The following is a 15,385-nucleotide window of genomic DNA, read 5'->3' as shown; positions in this document are numbered from 1 at the left end:
AGATATCTTATAGAGCTCGGGAATACCTAGGCCAAATTTTGCCAATATCGGTTCAGATTGGGATGTAGCTCCCATATACATCCTCAATCCGATTTAAGGTTTATTGTAAAAATAATGGCTTATATCAACCCAAAATGGAGTTATTTTCGGGACTTACATTTACATTTCGTGCAACTCGGCTCCGATATATATTCTTTTAATATAATCTTTCTCCAAGTGATATCATGCACTCTATAGCAAAATATAACTGTTCTAAAGCCAAATGTTGATAGGTCTACTTGAAATAAATTCTTTTGTTACTAGAGCTCTACTTAATGTGCATAGTGGTGTAGAGTATCATATAGTCGGTCCCGTCCGACTTTTGACTTTTCCTTACCTGTTCTGAAACTGTATCTGATATCTTGTTTTGAATATTATTTTTATGGATGAGATTTTCATCTAGGCAAAATCTGGTCGTATATAACAAAATCTATTTTATTTGGTTAGATGTTGTGCATATAATTGGGCACATTTATTTCATGCACGAGGCTTCCTATTACTAACCCATTATTTAAGGATGCAGCTCTGTCTGGGATACTAAGAGCGCAAGCCAGTATAATTTTATATATACGACTGAAGTCGATAGATTCATATACTATTGGTTGGAAGACGTCGCGTTCCATGTTAATCTCAAGTTGGCCTTGCCAAAGGTGTATTTAAATGTACATTAGTGTTCCTTGCATGTGGTCCAGCAGTGCACAGCACAGCACATGTGGTACATCACTGACAAATATTTTAAAAAGAACGCAACCAAAGAGAGTACCTTGTGGTATCCCGGCATTTACTGACATTTCTGATAAAAGGTCCTCTTCGAAAAATGTATCAAGAAAGTTTCTCACAGCGACGTATGTGATCAGCGGAAACTTTCATTCGCCCATGGAATCTTCACGAAAGTTTGTCAAAAACAGAAGGACCAAATTAATGAACCCCCATCCCCATGGTGTTTGCGTGAAAAAGTGAATTGTGAGGTTAACTCAATGGCACTTCTCAGATTTTTAAATATTCTTCGAGGCAAAAGTAAATCTGATAATTCTTTTACATTTGCTATACGTGATGCATAAACAAACACACATGGTAAGGCTTTCTCTCATTCATATCGCAACAAGATTTTGATGAAAGAATAAGTCAATTCTTTTTATCCCTTGAGCTAAAACAAATGAGTTACCATTACTCTAGGCATTTCGACGGATGTTTTCTTTATTTGAATGCTTATGTTAATGCGTCTGTTCTCTCCAAAGCTGGGAAAGTAATAAAGAAAAGGTTAAAATGTTCTTATTCCCTAAACACCTGCACGTAAAGTCATTAAGTTTTGGTTGTAAAAAAATTCACTTTCCCTCACACACACACACACACACAAACACATACAAACGCAGCCAAATGAAGCGAGTATTTACTGAAATTGAACAAGTAATGGATCTACAACAAACGAAAATAAACCAAAACGAATAGAAAAGAAAAGAAACGCCAGTCATCCATCATTACGTCTGTTGTCTGCTATTTCGCCCAAAATGGTGGGTAATCCGCCTATTCAATGATGATGGTTCATTATATAACAAGCAGGCGAGTAAACTTCAACAGTCATGTGATGATGATTTTATGCCTCATTGACAGTCCTCACAGAAAAAAAGTCGAAGTAAAAATAACGACATATTCGAGTGCTAAGACGCTTTTGGGGTGTTAGGGATTTTGTTTTTTTTTCAGACGGTTCAGGAAACACTCGATATTGTTCTTATATTTTGAAATGACGGAGAACATGTTGCTTGTGGCAATTGACATGGAGTTTATTTGGTTCTGTTATTTTTACGACGAAGTTTGGAATTATTCCTTATAATTTAATTTTTTGCGAATTACCCATGTAAATGTGTTATGAGTAGAAGAAATTGCGCTGAAAGGTATGTTTAGTGATTTGTGCATTTGATTTGTGAAGCGAGATAGACCTATAAGTCCGTCTGTCCATGTATCCTTGTGAACAAAATGAAGGTCGCATTTATTATCCGAATTAACTGAAATTTTCCAAACAATATTATTTGGACCAAGGACGAACCCTATTAAAATTTATGAATATCAGTTCAAATATTGATATAGCGCCCATATAAATCCTCAACCGACTTCGGGCACCAATATAAGTCCAAATGGCCTGAATTTCGGTACATCCCACCGAATCCAGTCTACAAGCAAATACATCCAATTTGGAGAATCTTATCTGTTCACATATAGCTATAGCTCCCATATATATGTATGTTTCATCCGATTTGGTCAAGATCGGTTTAGATTTGGATAGAGCTCAAATATATATCCTCAACCGATTTCGGGTTAATTGTGCACCAAATGCCAATATAAGTCCAAATGACCTGAACTTTAGAGCATCCCACCGAATTCAGTCTAGAAGGAAATCCATCAAATTTGGAGGAAATCCGTTCAGATATAGATATAGCTACCAAATATCCGATTTGGGGTTGTAAGTCCCTTACATGCGTAATATGCATTCCACAAAAATGATATTTGGCACTGGATATCAGATACTGCTCGAAAATACCTCTGCTAAATTTAATCAAGATCGGTTCAGATTTGGATATAGCTCCCATATATATCTTCAACCGATTTCGGGTTAATTGTGCACCAAACGGCCAATATCAGTCCAAAAGTCCTGAATTTTGGTACTTCCGACCGAGTTCAGTCTAGAAGCAAGTATATCGAATTCAGATATAGTTATTGCTCCCACACATATGTTTCATCTTATTTGGTGTTTAAGTCCCTCACATTCGTAATATGCTTTTGACAACAATGATCTTTGGTACCAGATATCTTACAGAGCTCTGAAATAAAACTGCCTAATTTTATCAAGATCGGTTTAGATTTGAATATAGCTACCATATATTCTTCAACCGATTTCGGGTTAATTGTGCACCAAATGGCGAATATCTGTCAAAAGTCCTGAATTTTGGTACATCGCACCAAATTCAGTCCAGAACCAAGTACATCACATTTGGAGACATGTTTCATCCGATTTAGTGTATAAGTCCATTACATTCGTAATATGCATTCGATATTGGTACCAGATATCTTAAAGAGCTCGGTAATTCTTTTATCAAATTAGCTCCCATATATATCCTTATTCCGATTTCAGGTTTTTTGTGCACATAATTGTTAATATCAGTCCAAATGGAGTGAAATTCGGAACGTACGTTTCCATTTTGCGGAACTCGGCGTCGATATATATATATTTTTTAATATAATTCTTCTTGAGGTGATATCATGCACACTATAGCAATGTTATTTGGTATAAAAGATCAAAATGTCTAAGTTAAATTTAGTGAAAATCGATTCAGAATTGGACATGCCTCCCATATATTAGTTCCCTCTGAAACCAAACCATGACTGCTCTAAAGCCAAATGTTGATAGGTGGTATGATCTACTTAAAAAAAATTGTCTTGTTAGGGAAGCTCTACTAAATATGCATAGTGGTGTAGGGTAGAATATAGTCGGGCCCGCCCGACTTTTGACTTTTCCTACTTTTTTCGCTGGAATATCTAGAAAGATTTTTTAAGCATAGTTTCAAAATTTTTGCTGGAAATTCTTTAACTAATATCAGCTCTTACAAAACTCAGAATTTTTTGGCACGAAGTTCTTAAAGCTGGAAAACATAGGTAATAGAAATTTCTTGAAAAATGTTTATTAAGAATTCCCGATGTTTGAATGTGAATAATATCCACTATTCTGTGCCAGTAAGTCGTTTAACCAAAACTACTTTGGTCGTGAGGTCCTTAAAAAAATCTTAAAAAAACACGATATTTTTGGCAAGGAATCTTACAAAAAATCTTTAAAAAAATCTCAAGATCCGTGGCCAGGGAATCATCAAAAAAGTCACATTTTTTTGTCAGAAGGTCCCTGAAAAATATCTTAAAAATATCAAGATTGTTGGCCAGGAGATTTAAGAAAAAACAAGTAAAAACGCAAGAAGTTCGGCCGGGTTGAATTTTAAATACCCCAAATCATTGGAACAAATTTGAAAAATTAGTTAAAAATTATGTTAAAACCTAAAAAATACCCAATATATCCGGGTCTATAGGCAACATTTACAATACGAAACTTGGAAAAAAACAATCGGTGAATAATGTAGGTAAAATCACCAAAATACCGAATATAGGTAGGTAGCGTTATATCGGGGCTATACGAAGACCTGGACCTGCACATGCAATTTTCTGGCATAGGTAGTAACCATTAGGAACTACATATACAAAATTAAAAAAAAAATCCAGTAAAAAAAAGGGGGTATACGAAGGCCTGGGCACGAAAACATTTTGGCCGCAGACCTTGGACATTCCAACAGGACTCTTCACCATCGCACTCAGCACGCGCCACTTAAGAATGGTTACTAAATAAGGTTCCTCACTTCATTTCCAGCGGACAATGGCCACCAAAATCTCCGGATACCAATCCGTTGGACTATTGTGTCTGGAGTATTTTGGAAAACAAGGTTGGCACTAAAAAATAACGAAGTGTCGATCACCTCAAGCAAGCTCTTCGCCGCAAATGGGCCAAAATACCGCAGAACAACATTCGGGCAGCGTGTGACGGTTTCAATGGCCGTTTGAAGGCCATAATTCGTGACCAATTCAAACAAATCTAAACTTATTTTAAAAATTCTAAAATTCTATTTCCGACATTTTTTGCTTTCATTCAATAAATTAAAAAAAAATGTAAAAATTATGGCGTTTGACTTTGTGGCAGTTTTTTATCTCACCCCATTATAGATATGTATTTGCATACTTTGTTAACAATTTTCATGTAATTGGAAGGAAGACACCCACAAACACAACTGGAGTTAACATATAAAAGCCATACAAATTAACAAGTAAAAACGCAGTAAGTTCGGCCGGGCCGAACTTCGAATACCCTCCACCATTTGGAACAAATTAGGAAATTTTTAAAAAATTAAATCCATTAAAAATTCTGTTAAAATCTTTCAAATATCCAATATCGGAAGGTGCCGATATATGGAGGATATACGATATTGTGGACCTATATAGACAATTACATTTCAGGGGTTAAAGTGCTCACAATGAACTCCTTGCATAGATTTTCAGACAATACCAAAGGAAAATATGGCTAAAATCATCAAAATACCGAATATCAGGGGTACCGTTATATGGGGGATACACGATATCGTTAACATATATAGAGAATTCTCTGTCAGGGGGTAAAGTGCTCACGAAGAACCTCTTGCGTACAATTTCAGAAAATTCCGTTGAAAAATGTAACAAAAATCATCAAAATATCGAATATCGGGGGTAATGTTATATGGGGGGCTAACGATATCGTAGACCTATATAGATAATTCCCTTCCAAGAGATAAAATACTCACAATGAACTCCTCGTGTGGAATTTCAGACAATTCCATTGAAAAATGTGGCTAAAATCATCAAAATACCGAATATCGGGGGTACAGTTATATGGGGGATATACGATATCGTGGACCTATATAGACAACTCTCTTTCAGGTTTAAAGTACTCAAAAAAACTCCTTGTGTAGAATGTCAGACAATTCCGTTGAAAAATGTGGATAAAATCATCAAAATACCGTATATCGGGGGGTACCGTTATATGGGGGCTATACGATATCGTGTGCCTATATAGAAAATTCTCTTTCCCTGTGTAGATTTTCAGACAATTCCGTTGAAAAATGTAGGTAAAATCATCAAAATACCGAATATCGGGGGGTACCGTTTTATGGGGGCTATACGATATCGTGCACCTATATAGATAATTATCTTCCAAGGGATAATTTATCCACGAGGAACTCCTTGTGTAGATTATCAGACAGTTCCGTTGAAAAATGTGGCTAGAGTCATCAAAATACCGAAAATCGGGGGGTACTGTGGGCCTATATAGAAAATTCTCTTCCGAGGTATAAAGTACCCACAAGGTACTTTTTGTGTGGATTTTCAGACAATTACGTTGCAAAATGTGGGTAAAATCACCAAAATACCGAATATCGGGGGGTACCGTTATATGGGCGCTATACGATATTCTAGACCTATATAGATAATTCTCTTCCCAGGTATAAAGTACCCACTAGGGACTTCTTGTGTAGAATTTCAGACAATTCCATTGAAAAATGTGGCTAACATCATCAAAATACTGAATATCGGGGGGTACCGTTATATGGGGGCTGTACAATATCGTGGACCGATATAGCCCATCTTCGAACTTGACCTGCTTACAGACAAAATACAGACTTGTGCAAAAATTTAGCTTCCTACCTTATTTTGTTTTGTTTCTAGCGCGATTACAATAGACGGACGGACAGGGCTAAATCGTACGCTGATAAAGAATATATATACTTTGTTGGGTCTAAAATGATTATTTCGATGAGGTACAAACGGAATGACGAACTTAATATACCGTCCATACTTTGTATGGTGGAGGGTATAAAAATATATATATTTAATTGGTAGCTTGCTAGTTTTTATTGTAACAAATAAAAACGTAAGTCTTCAATTAGAGTAGTATTCTACTTTAAATATACGATTGTTTTCTATACTTTCTAGAATTTTTGAAGACAACAGAAAATACATATTTTTGACATTGTATACAAATTGTGAAGAAATCCTCTTGAATTAAAAGGAAAACAAAATAACATGAAGTAATTAATGACTTTACGATATTTTCAATTGTCTGGACGCCTATGTCACACAGACAAAATTTGATCTTTTGACAATAAATACATGAACTCAATTGTGTTGTCTTTTTCACTTCCTTGGAAAAACTTGTTCCTAATAAAATTTTTGTATTGTTCACAAAATTAAATGAAACTATTTGAAATATTTTTAAATTCGACTGAAGTGAGAATTCAACAAAATTCGTTTAAGGGGAAGAAATTTCTTAGTTTTGGAAAGAAATCAATTTAAAATCACATCCGATGGTTGATTTCGTGAAAAACCTTCACCTCAACTACATACTGTAAAAAAGTAAATAAAGTCGGACGGGGCCGACTTTATGATACCCTACACTACTTTGATAATTTAGTAGAGCTAAACATAACAATTAAAAGTTTTTATGGGAGAATTCAATCATACACGCTATGATTATCATTACAATTTAAAGTTCAAAAGACTAAATATGCCGAAGCATTTGTATCTTTTAAATTCGGAATTGTATTGCCCATTTGGTGCAAAATTAATTTGAAATCGGATAAAGATTAATATGGTAGCTATATCCAAATCTGAACCGATCTCAATAAAACTTGACAAAGATATTTCTGAGCTGTATTTGATATATTTCCCTGAATATCGTTGTTAGGGAGTGCATATTAGGGCTGTGGGTAACAACTATAACAAATCGGATGAACAATATATATGGGAGCTATAGCTATATCTGAACCGATCTCAGATTCGGTCGTAAGTGCCAGGATTTGCCATTTGGGCAAATTTTAGACGTTTGGTGCACAATAAAAAGTAAATCGGACGAAGTTATATATGGGAGCTATATCCAAATCTGAACCGATCTCGACAAAATTTAGCAAAGGTATTTCGAAGCTATATTTGATATATTTCCCCAAATATTGTTGTTACATGGGGCATATTACGGCTGCGGAAGACATAAATAACAAATCAGATGAACAATATATATGGGAGCTATAGCTATATATGTGAACCGATTTCGATCAACTTTGGCACACTTATTTTCAGGCCTAATTTGGTTGTGTGTGTAAAATTCCATATGTTTCGACCTGATATTACACGTTTGGTGCACAATAAAAGGAAAATCGGACGAATATATATTTGGGAGCTATATCTAAATTTTAACCGATTATCTCCAATTTCAATACAGTTCGTCCTTGGGCCAAACAAATGATTTGCACAAAATTTCATCTGGATCGAGCAATAATGCGAACTGTACTTTGTTTACAAAAATACATTGTCAGACGGACAGACAGACGGACGTACGGACATGCATAAATCGACTCAGAATGTGATTCTATGCAAATCATCAAAAGGAACTATAGCTCTATCTCGTTTCCTTTTACCTGTTACAAACAAATGCACAAAGACATAATACCCAGACCACCTTGTGGTGTAGGGTGTAAAAAAGTTTTTTATAGGGTAAAAAACTGCATACAACTCCGTTGGTAAATGTGGATACAAAGATTAAAAAGAGTATAAAAATCAGCTAAGGTAATATCCTCCACAATTTTAAAGGAACTTGAAAAATTTCAAAACAATTCCGTAAAAAATATTCTTACATATCTTGCATAGATGGAAATATTGAGATGTACCAAGTCTGAATGGAATCGGATGGTAATTTCTCATTATAAGAGCTATTGGATATATGGATTTTCAAAAATTTGATTCGTTGTGAGGGAGGTACCAAAACAAACAGTGTAATTTGTAGACAATCGGACTCTTACTTCACATTTTATAAGTGTTATTATTATTCCAAATTTTGACCCTTTGTAGATGAGGTACTTGATGGTTATTGTCCATTTTCTCACGTGACCTATAACTGATGTAAATATTAGGATGTGCCAAGTTGAGCAAAATCGGATTATCCCTTTCTGTTCCCCATATCCGAACATAATCTAAGTTGACAATAATGTTACGATGTACCATGTTTGAACCGAATCGGATAGTCCCTTCGAGATTTATCGTGCGCACCAGTCAGCTAGCCATTTGTCATTCCGTTTGTAACATCCCTAAATATTCGTCTTAGACCCCATAAAGTATACATATTCATAATCAGCATAAAATTCTAAGTCGATTTAACGATGTCCGCCTGTCTCTTGAAATTACGATACAGCCCACATTATTCGACGTAGATCTTCAACATTTGGCAGTATTGTGCCTAGGATAGTTGGTATTGAAAATGAGATATATTGGTTCACGTCTCGATATAGCCGCCATATAATGGTACCTGCCGATATTCGGTATTTTGATGATTTTCGCCACATTTTTTTTACCGATTTGTCTAAAAATTGGTATTTGTAGGTCATAAAAGGTTATATTTCCGATGGCGAAACATTGTAGGTATAGGTCCACGTTTTTGTATAGCTCCCATATAACGGTACCTCCTATTATGATGATCTTTGCCACATTTCTTCACGGATTTGTATTTGTAGTTCTTGATGGGTTCTTGCTCCGGTGGCAGAACATTGAACATTTAGGACAACGTTTTCCTATAGCGCACATATAACGATTCCCACCGATATTCGGTATATTGATAATCACACGTCGTTTCAAATTTGATATTTAAGAAGATTTGGTAGATGACAATCTTTGAAGTTTAAAATTGTCTGCGCAGGTTCCCGTTTTGGTATGTTCCCCATATAACGACATTACCCACTTTATGATTTTTTGAAAAGATTAACAGCATTATCCAAACGGTCTTCATGGTATTTGTAGTTTGAAGTAGAACACGTTTGAATCCAGATACTTTTATATAAAAATGTTTTCATTACCCAAAGGTGGAGAGTATTAAAAATTCGATCCGGCCGAACTTAATGTTATTTTTTTACTTGTTTCAAAAGAAATTGAATACTGTTGCGGTGTTCTTTGAACAATCGTTATTTTTATCAACAAAATGATTTGAATCGACACTGCATAGTAAATGCCCAGTGTAAAAACTTGGAAGCGGATTCATATTTCATTGCTACATTTTCATGAGTTCAAAAGAAAGTATAAAACATGCGATCTTTTTTAGCATATTAACATGAATAAAAATAAAGTTCAACAAGTTAAAAAGCGCCGGGCCGGACTTTTGATACCCTCCACCTTTTAAGCGGAAGTTAAATAAGTAAAAAAAATAAAGTGCGGCCGGGCCGAACTTCTCATATCCTTCACCATTTGGTAAAGAAAACGTTTTTATGCAAAAGTATCTGGATTCAAACGCGTTCCACTTTAAACTACAAACTCCAGCAAGGTCGGATGGAGCCTATACAGACAATTTTATACGACAACAATTGTAATCTATTAATCTAAATACCAAATATTTCATAATTTTGTGGGTAGGATGATTTAGACCAATATAGACAATTTTTATATCAAATTTCACGCAACGGAATAGGAAAACGTGGACCGAGATATTTAATATTCTGCCACCGGAGGTAGAATCCATTGTGAACTACAAATACCAATTTTTAGATAAATCCATGGGAAAATGTGGGTAAAACCATCAAAATACGGAATATCGGGACGTACCGTTATACGGAGACTATACGAAAACGTGCACCTATATGCACAATGTTCCTCCATCTGAGCTACAACCCGTTACGAACTACAAATACCTTTTTTTAGACAAATCCGTGGAAAAATGTGTCTAAAGACATAAAAATTCCGAATATCGGGAGGTACACTTATATGGTGGTTATACGAAAACGAGGGCCTATACAATGTACCGCCACCGGAGCTAGAACGCATAACGAACTACAAATACCAATTTTCAGAAAAAACCGTAAAATAATGTGACTGAAACCATCAAAATACCGAATATCGGGAGGTACCGTTATATGGGGGCTATACGAAAACGTGGACCGATATATCTCATCTATATATATAAATGTAAGTTGTGTTAGTTACTACGCTTATAACTCAAGATCCGCTGATCCGATTTTAACGATTCATACAAATTCGGAATTGTCTCTTTTCCGAAAAGGATATTATTTAAAAAAATCGCGTAAAAATGTGATATATTAACATTTTCATTTTGACTTTTCAAATGTACAATAGTAATGTTTTATTTTGCATGATTTTTTTTTCCATTTTGACTTACTTTTTTCTAATGTACATTTGTATTGTTTTTTTTATATTTTTTTTTAATTCGAATATTAATACCAATTTATTTAATTGACTTGATTTCTTGAGAACTGAAATTGATGGCGGGTTGCATGGAAGTCAGTCAAATGATATCGAAATAACTTAACGCGGTTAGACCAATGTTAAAAGATAATTACTTTTTCAAAATCGCTAAAAAACACGATAAAAGAGATCTCATGGCAAAAATTCTCAAATCGGGAAAAAAAAAGAAATGCAAAATTCATTGGGACTGCAACCAGTGAAATACCGAATATGAAGAGCACTGTTATATGCGAACTATATAAAATAGTGGAGCAAATTGAAAATTTGGAAAGAAAAGGATACATTTCCTCGGAAAATTCTTCCGAAACCTTAAAAGTAACCTTAACTCCCATGAAACGTTATACGGTGACTATGCGCTATCATCAGTAGTCAGTTTGGTTGGTACATAACAATCCCAAAAAGGGGGGATCAAACGTTTTTAGGGTCCATTTTATATAGTTTAACCAAACACAAAGGGCCTCAAATATTTTGCTCTATACTTCGCAAAAGTTACCATAGAGTTTTAAATTTTTCCTAGGGGTTTCATGAATAATCAGTTGTTCAAAATATATATCAGATGTATATCAAATGTTGGTAATTTGAGATTTTAAGAAGAACAACACATTTTTTCAAATAATTATAAGAATAGGACCATGCTTTGGTATAACCCTTATATGTGAACCTATTTCTTTCATATTACAATAATCCGGCCAATGAGAACTCAAAATGCAATTCATTGGAGCAAAATGGTGCAAAATGGTAGAGCGAATTGGACATTTAGGAAAAAAAAAACTTTCAAGATATCTTAAATCGCTTTTGCAGGTCACGATATATGACCCCCGGATAAGGGTACACTCCTTTTTCAAGTATAGTTTACATTTTAACCATATTTTACTCATACGCATTTTAGCAAAAGTTGGTAATTTGAGAAGAAACCATCCTCGCAAAAAATGATCACGTTTTGGTATAACCATTTTATAATTTAAGCTATATTCGGGGTTTTCGACATTTTTCTTTCATTTTTCAGGCCTTTATTTGACATCTTTGTTTCTACGGGTGTAAAAAACCTCTTCTCATAATATTTTGACTTTTGGAGTAGAGTCCATCTTGGTCTTGATCACATTCATTAATTGATTTGGCTAAAAAATTGTATTTAGGCTACTCTGGGATAGAGAATCGTCTTACAGATAATTGTCCACATAGGCATTTTATTAAGTATAGTTCCCACATTAGTGTACCCGCAAATCCACATTCCTAACCAATGTTTGGTCAGAAAAAAAAATTGGTATACTATTGAATTTTTAACTCTCAAGAGAATATTGGCTGGGAACGTAGAAGTGGGATGTACGTCTACATGCTTTGAACTCCGAAATATCAAATTGTGGCAGAAACATGAAAAAATCACGAATATTATTTTTTGGATCGTTACTGAATTATACTATGAAGAAAAATATGGACTTTATGGGTTTTCCAACACACAATTTAAATGACAAAAATAAATTAATTCCTATCTTAAGGTAATGGGTGTAATAGACCAATTATCTTTGACTATTTTGAAATCATTCAGATCAGTGTTCTATAATGCCTTAAAAAATATGCATTAAAAACTAAAAGTAGGGGCCGGCAACGCGGACCGGGCCAGCTAGTTTTCAATATTTTCAAATTTTAAAGCTCTAAATCAAATAATGTGAGCTGTATCGTGATTTCAAGAGATAGACAGACGGAGATCGTTGAATTGACTTAGAACTTAATGTTGATGATGAAAATATATACTTTATGGGGTCTATGACGAATATTTAGAGAGATTACAAACGAAATTCAATATTCCCTCCTTTCTATGGTGGAGGATATACAAATTAACAAGTAAAAAAGCTGTAAGTTCGGCCGGACCGAACTTTGAATTCCCTCCACCATTTGAACTCAAAAACAATAAAATCCGTTAAAAATTCGGTTAACATCTTAAGAATACCAAATGTAGCTGTTTTATTAGGGTCTATACGACGACATGGACCTGCATTGGAAACTTTTGTCATAAGCTATTCCAATAATCAAATGGGAAACTTGAAAAAAAATCGGTAAATAATGTAGCTGAAATCATCAAAATACCGAATATCGGGAGGTATTATATGGGGGCTATACGAAGACGTGGACCTGCACAGACAATTTTCTGCCTTAGCCTGTAGTATCCATTACGAACTACAAATACCAAATTTGAAACAATTCCAGTGAATAATGTCGCAAAAATCAACAAATTACCGAATATCGGGAGGTACCATTATATGGGGGCTATACGAAGACGTGGACCTGCAAAGACAATTTTTTGTCTTAGGCTGTAGTATCTATTTCGAACTTCAAATACCAAATTTGAAACAACTCCAAAGAATATTGTCATCAAAATACCGAATATCGGGAGGTACCGTTATATGGGGGCTTTACCAAAGCGTGGACCAACATGACCTATTTTCAATACCAAAAGTCCTGCAGACATAATGGACATTTGAATAAAAATTTATCAATCTACTTCAATTCGTTCGGAAGCTATAGTGATTTCCACAGACGGACAGACGGATAGAGGGACAAACGGATGGACATCGCTAAATCGACATAGAAGTTTATGCTGATCAAGAATATATAAACTTTGTGGGGTCTAAAATGTATATTTCTAGGTGTTACAAACGGACTGCCATACCTTAATATACCCTACTATGGTGGAGGGTATAAAAAGAAGTCCTAGAAAAATACGATTTCAATGAAAGCCGTTATATGGGGCTATTCGAAGTCATTTTTTATCATAGGCTGTAGTACCGATTATGAACTTCAAATACGAAATGTAAAACGATTCCGGTGAAAAAGGTCGCTAAAATCATTAAAATACCGAATATTGGGAGGTACTGTTTTGTTTGGGCTATATACAGTCGTGTATAAGTTTTTTGTCATAGTTTCTAGTACCCATTACGATTTTCAAATACGAAATTTGAAAAAAAATCCGTTACGGTTATATAGGAACTATACTATACTATACTAAGACTTGGACCGACAGGGCCCATTTACGAACTTTACCTGCCTACTGGCAAAATACATATGTGTGCAAAATTTTAACTTTCTGTATCAATTCGTTCGTGATTACAACAGAGAGACAGACAGAGAGGCGGACATCGCTAGATCGAGTTAGAATTTTACGCTGATCAAGAATATAACACTTTATTGGATCTGACATGAGTATTTCGAGGAGTTACAAACGGAATGATCAAGTTAATATAGCCTTCATGGTATAATGGAGATTATAAAAATATTTGACTGAAGACATGTCATCTCAAAAATAAATGCCAAATAGAGATGATACACCTTTTCACAAAGCAGTGAAGCAGTGACAAAAATTTAAATTTTGTAATTTAATATACTTGCCCAGGACTTTCACCGCCAAAGTGAAGTTTCCACTCGGCAGACATTGAGTGTTAAAATCATTTATGATACACCAAATCCAATGTCAAATCACAACATTTATGTTTCACCTTTTAATTTGCCATCGGATATTTTGCTGCGTACCTTTGGATTGCAAAAAATTAAAATTATTATCTTCTAAGAGAAAAGTGCACGAATAACCACTAGGCTTTAATTAAAAAAATGTAATTGTATGTAATTAATATTTTCTATTTTCAGTCAGAAACATACATCGATAATTACTAGTTTTTGAATGAGAATGAAATTCCATATGGTTTCTTTTATATTTCAATAAAAAAAAACTAAATTTATTCCATCCCCCCATAATTTAAGATACAATTTCAAAAATCAAAATATAATTGCACACACACATACACACACAAATACACCTGAAATGGAATTAATTAAAAACTATATTAAAAAATGAAAATATGTCACAATAAGTCATATTTAATGAATTTATACATATGAAAATATTTTTTTTTTGTCGCCCAATGTTCACACAATTAGGAACATTGTTATTAAATTACTTTATTTCGAAGTCAATTTTTAAATCTATTGCCAGTTATGTGTGCCTGATTTGGGGGGTTGCTCTCAAACTCATATAGAAAATCTGTAAAAATAAAATAAGAAACATGATGTCAAATTTTCCTCGAAGTTTTAGTACCAACATAATATACTATACATTGACAAAAAATGTTTAAATATTATTCAGAAACCCACGTTGATATAAAACAAGTAAGCAAAGGCTACAGTCGAGCGGGGCCGACCGTTGAATACCCTACAACACTATAATAAACGATACAGTTTATATAGGCGAAATACTCGACAGAATTCCACAAGATATTGTGACAAATAATAAAAGAAAACCATCAGGATCCGTTCTCTAATTTTCGAATAATAGCAACTTAAACTAATTTGCTCATTTCCAATTTATTGGTAGATGTTGCACGTAAATGGCCTTCCTAGATCTAGAACCAATATTTCCCAAAGACCTATAATCTCTCAGAAGTGGCAAAAGATTAACATTTATTATTGGTTTTTGACTGAAACGCATCTATATGAGATACAG

This window comes from Musca domestica, unplaced genomic scaffold (genome assembly GCF_030504385.1).
Source record: "Musca domestica strain aabys unplaced genomic scaffold, Musca_domestica.polishedcontigs.V.1.1 9, whole genome shotgun sequence".
Taxonomy (NCBI): domain Eukaryota; kingdom Metazoa; phylum Arthropoda; class Insecta; order Diptera; family Muscidae; genus Musca; species Musca domestica.
This window is presented reverse-complemented; position numbering follows the sequence as displayed.